Here is a 5174-nt window from a genome sequence, read left to right on the forward strand (position 1 = left end):
TTCAATATACATCATATAAATTCAATATAAAACAGCATCCCCTGAGGCTTCACAACAATATTTAGATAATTTGAGTGGTTAGTCTTTCAATTTTCTTTTAAAAATAATATCGTTTAAGTAGTCCTAGCCATAAGATAATCTGTGACCTCTGACATGATTTTTTTCTTTTTTTTTCTTTTCTTTTTTTTTTTAATGAGGAAGATTGGTTTTATTGAGCTGCCTGTACCAAATAAGCGAAATAGCAGAGTCCCTTGAAGGGTCCTAGTTCATGTACTGTCACCAATCTGCTGCCAATCCCTTGCTCCAAGCAGGGCAGATGAACATCAGGGTCCTCATCTGAGAACTGCACTAGGGTACCCTGGGGGACCAGCACCCGAAGACACTCAGACAGCAATTGCTGTGCCCCAGCTTGGCCACCCCTGGCCACAGCATCCCAGGTGCCCTTGTCTAGCACCAATTGAAAGGACCCAGAAGGACAGATAGAGCCCAGGTTCCTGGCATCAGCTTGTAGGAAATGCAGACGAGAATTGGGGTGCCTGGGGCTTAATCCAGAGTGCTCTCCGTGCCCTTTTAGCATCTGCTTCATTCGGGACACAGCCACTGGAGAAAAGTCCACCTCAAGCACATCCAAGGGCAGGGAGCATTTGGTATAAAGTCCAGAGCACAAATCTGAGCTCCCACAGCCCACATCCAGCACCCTGAGTGGAGCCACTGCTGGCCCCTGAGGAGTCCCTCTCTGCAGTAGTGGCAGGAGAAGCCCCTGAACCTCTTCGTATCCAAAAAACTAATCGAAATTAGGGGAACTTCCGGGTAGGGCCTGGGCGTGGAGCCGGTCCCAGAGGCTGGCATCCGACAGGCAGCTGCTGGTCAGGGAGCCGGCCCAGGAGCGCTTCGCCTTGGTCACCCCATGAAGTCTGCGCAGCAGTGCCATTGAGAAGGTCGCCAGCGCCACTCTCAGAGGAAGGACGAATGCCAGGCGACACAAGGGAGAGTTCGGGACCACGGCCAGCGGCTAATTCTGAGCTCAGAGAAAAGTTGCTCACGGCTCCCTCCCTGAACCCCACCCCAAAACGAGAAGCAAAGGTCAGAACCAGACTGCTCTCAGGGAGTAGGCTTTACTGAATGAGTGGACCAAAGGGGAGAGGAGTGATCCGATCATTCCAGATCCAGTGGCGGCGGCGAACAAGGCCCGGCTACCTGGCAGAAAAAGGCGATTTTTGTTTTCTAACAACATTGGTACACTATTTAGTATGGTAGAAATCTGTGGATATAGCATATTCAGAATTGGCAGCAATTCTTTCTATGTTCATATGTTGGGAAATATATTTTATATTCTTCTAGGGAATCCCAATATATTTTTACTTGAGCCTACACTTTGAAGGGAATTCATTCAAAAAATATTTGTTGAGTACTTATTAAGTGCTTCTCTTAAGTCTTGGGATATGTTTCCATGTCTCAATTATTTTTCAAAGATCACTGACATTGACTCATTCATTACATTTGCAAGTTCTTCCAATATTTAGGTTAAATTTATATTGTCTAATCTATAGGTTGTCAGGTGGTTTTTTTTTTTTTTGGTTCCTTTCCTGGTAATGGAGATGTGTGGACTGGTTATATATCATGTCTATATAATGTAACAATGAGACATAATTAACACATTGAGCTCCTCCCCCACAATAATATGAAGTATGAAGAAAGCACCACAAGTTTTCAAAATAGCGTCCTCGTTATCAAGGAAAATGACAACAAGTTGACGGAGGTCATCTAATGACAGCTTGCTGATCACCAGCAACGCTTTAGCTAGAAACCTTTTGTCATAGCTGTTGTCTTACAAAATCAGCTTCTTAGAACTGCGGCACAGTTGATCAGAACTAGTCATTCCCACATAGTAGAATTGCTGGAAATGGCACCAAAGTTCAGACACCATATTCATCAACTTTTCAAAATATTGATTTGACCACAACAGAAAGACAGAGCTCTGACAGCTCATAAGTATGTTTGGTAGTCCAGAGATATTCGTTGAGTTCCTAAGAATACTTATTAGCTGTATGTCCCTGGGCAAATTGCTTAATCTTGTTTACCTCAGTTTCCTCATCTGTAAAATGAACTAGAGAAGGAAATGGCAAACCATTCTAGTATCTTTGCCAAGAAAACTCCAAATGGGATCTTGAAGACTTGGACATGAGTGAAACAACTGAACAAGAAAGCTATTTCACAATGGTATGACCGGTTGTGTCAGAGATTGTAGAGTGCTTGGTAGTCCATTCCTTAGCACCAATGAAGTAAAGCAAGGTTGTGCAATGAAGTCAGTCAATCTACGGTCTAAGAGATAATGGAAACTTTAAAATAAGCTTCTGTTCCTCTGGGAAACCATCAACTTAACAGATTGTGGACAATATTGAAAATTCTCAAGACAGAGCTTCATGAGTTGTCTTACATGTACATTTTCAAGAACCACATGGATAAATGACATGCAAAAGATTATCAATAATTTTGCAAGTTCAATCTGATGAAATCAAAGATATATGTTAGTCTGTCCTACACTTTGGTGGTGTTATAGGACCGTAAGTTGTAGATCTGAAAAACTTAGACAGAACACTAACAGTATAGTAATTTATTTAAAGAGGAAAGAAAAAAATATTTTTAAAAGTCTTATAGAAAGCAAGTATATTCTTTGATATGCCAGCAGCCAGAGCATGGCTCCAGAATAAACCAAGGTTAGAGCTCACCCTATCCTTGATAATGTATTTATTACATTATTTACAGATTAGCTTTACTGTTTAAAACAACACCACTTTGTTGCATTGGGCATATGTAGAAAATGGCCACCAAAGTGTATTTTGAACCATAGACTTCACCACATAATACTTCCTACTATCTATCACACTGGTGCTAAAATCACTAAAGCCTCTTGGGCTTTCTTTGGACTTCTACTGGTTCCTTCCTTAGACATGCCAGATTATAGACAGTATAAATCTCTAGCTATTTGGCACATGAATTTTACTCCACTGTTTCTTCCGAAAGAATGATCTCCTAGTTTCAGACCTACCTTCACACTTGGTCTCTTTATGACTATTCCTCCAATGATCAATACAATCTGAACTTTGCCTCAAACAAAGGTGTGCCTAGCATTCCCTTCTCAGCCACTCTAGTTTCATCAGTTCCATTTCAGGAGAACCCTGAATCCATACTTGTTATCATTTTGGAAAAGCATATTTGACAAAGTATCTCACTAGACTGATCGTTATTGGTAAAGACGGTATCCTAAAATATCCTGTATTAAATGATAGAGATATAATCATGTTATAATCATGATATAATCACTACTACCCTAGATCCTCTCTAAGCTTTAGGAGTATTATTTTATGTACCTATTATCTTATGAGATAGTGCTTTTTTCTTCTCTTTTTATTCTATTTTTCTTCTCTTCTTTTGGAGAATCCAATTGCTGTTAAATGTTATGTGAAAGCAGTGGCGGTTAGAATGGAGAGTGTTTCTCAAATTCTCTTCTTGTGAATATTAAAAAGCTCTACTTATTTATATTTACATAATTATGCTTCGATCATTGTAGAAAACAGAAAGAAAATTATGTGGTGTAGTATAAAATACAATATCTAACTGGAACAATAGTTCCTCATGATGACACATTATCTTTTAGCTAAGAGTCACACAAAGCTTCTTAAATGTGACCTTTTCAGGTAATCTCAGCATCCTTTTTTTTATATGGCTAAGTTATGGCTCATAATATTCATTTAGGAAAATCATCTAGCAGATTATTTGTATCCCCCTCACTCCATAAATAGCTTCAGTCTTGACCTTCATATTATACACCATTTGATGTGGTGTGTCTGGGGAGCAAATTTTACAATTTCTTGGACTACCCCTCCATGTACCTAAATTTAAGACCCCCCCCCAACACTTTCACTGTCTCCTCTTTCTTTGTTACCTCTAATATATCAATGAGAACCTCTGCATGCTTAATATATAACACTGAAATGGGATTCACTAGAGTCATCATTAATGATTTTAGTAAAATAGTTTAGATAAATTTAACAATAGTGGTTTCCACTCAATGTATTTTGACACAAAAATAATGGAATGAATCCTTCAAAACATCAGTGATATTAAGGATATGAGCACCCCTCTAATGGTTCAGACTGCAACTCATCCATAATTTCTTATACGGGGCCATTCTTGTCTGTGTCTTACATAAATGCCAGTTCTAACACTGTAGGGATAGCAAAGGAGCATGAAGGCTTTCTTTCCATTATGTCTTACGCTCACTACATGACTAGCCTTCCTTATCTTTTCCTACATCTCTCAGATGATATCCTTTGTGCCACTTTTTTCCTGCAGAAATCTTTGTTCATAATATGTTGCATCCTGCTCACGTTCAACATGTGTTTTTCCATTGCCCTGTGAATGACCTTGAACTTTAAATCTTTAGAGACTGTGGTATTCCATGACTCACAGCTATATAGTAACACTGAAAGAATACTGATATTAAGAAGATCGTTCTTTTTTTCAGACAGAAGCCTGGGATCATTAAAAGCACAATTTCCAAAAGGCAATCCAACTTGCTTTCAACAGTTGACTGAAAAGTGTAAGGAATACAAGGATTAAGTGAACATATTATTTGTCAACTATTAAAAAAGCATTTGATTTGTCAGAACCAAAGGTTTTCCTCCAATAAGGTAGCATATATATATATATATATATATATATATATATATATATATATACTCCAATCATACTTAGATTTTGGTATATAAAGTACTAATAACCTTGGCAAACCATTTCATGTCTTTAGCTTCATTCAAAATGAATTCATTGAAAGAGGTAACCACTGAGTTACTTTGTCTGATGACCCTCTAATTATTCACATCAAATGAGGCTTAAAACAGAGCGACATATTGGCCAAAGATATTTGTCATTGTCTTAGGGCATATCTGGTGGGGAGTCCAAATGGAAGGAGGTTTCCTGAATGTGGTGAGTTCCTCTATAGCCTCTTGTTTGGAGACAATATTGTGCTGATTGTATCAAAACCTAGAAAGTTAAAAAATTTCCATAATCAATTTTTAAAAAATTTACCTAACTATGTATATAGGAACACCAAATTTATAGCAAATGCTTTTTGTTTAGGTGATGATAAGAAATTTGATGAACAACCCACA

General features: G+C 38.4%; 1 pseudogene; it reads right to left on the reverse strand.

Annotated features, from left to right (window-relative positions):
- Window positions 1-208: 208 nt before the first annotated feature.
- Window positions 209-931, reverse strand: LOC118852290 (annotated as a pseudogene).
- Window positions 932-5174: the final 4243 nt, after the last annotated feature.

The sequence above is a fragment of the Trichosurus vulpecula genome, chromosome 5 (genome assembly GCF_011100635.1).
Source record: "Trichosurus vulpecula isolate mTriVul1 chromosome 5, mTriVul1.pri, whole genome shotgun sequence".
Taxonomy (NCBI): domain Eukaryota; kingdom Metazoa; phylum Chordata; class Mammalia; order Diprotodontia; family Phalangeridae; genus Trichosurus; species Trichosurus vulpecula.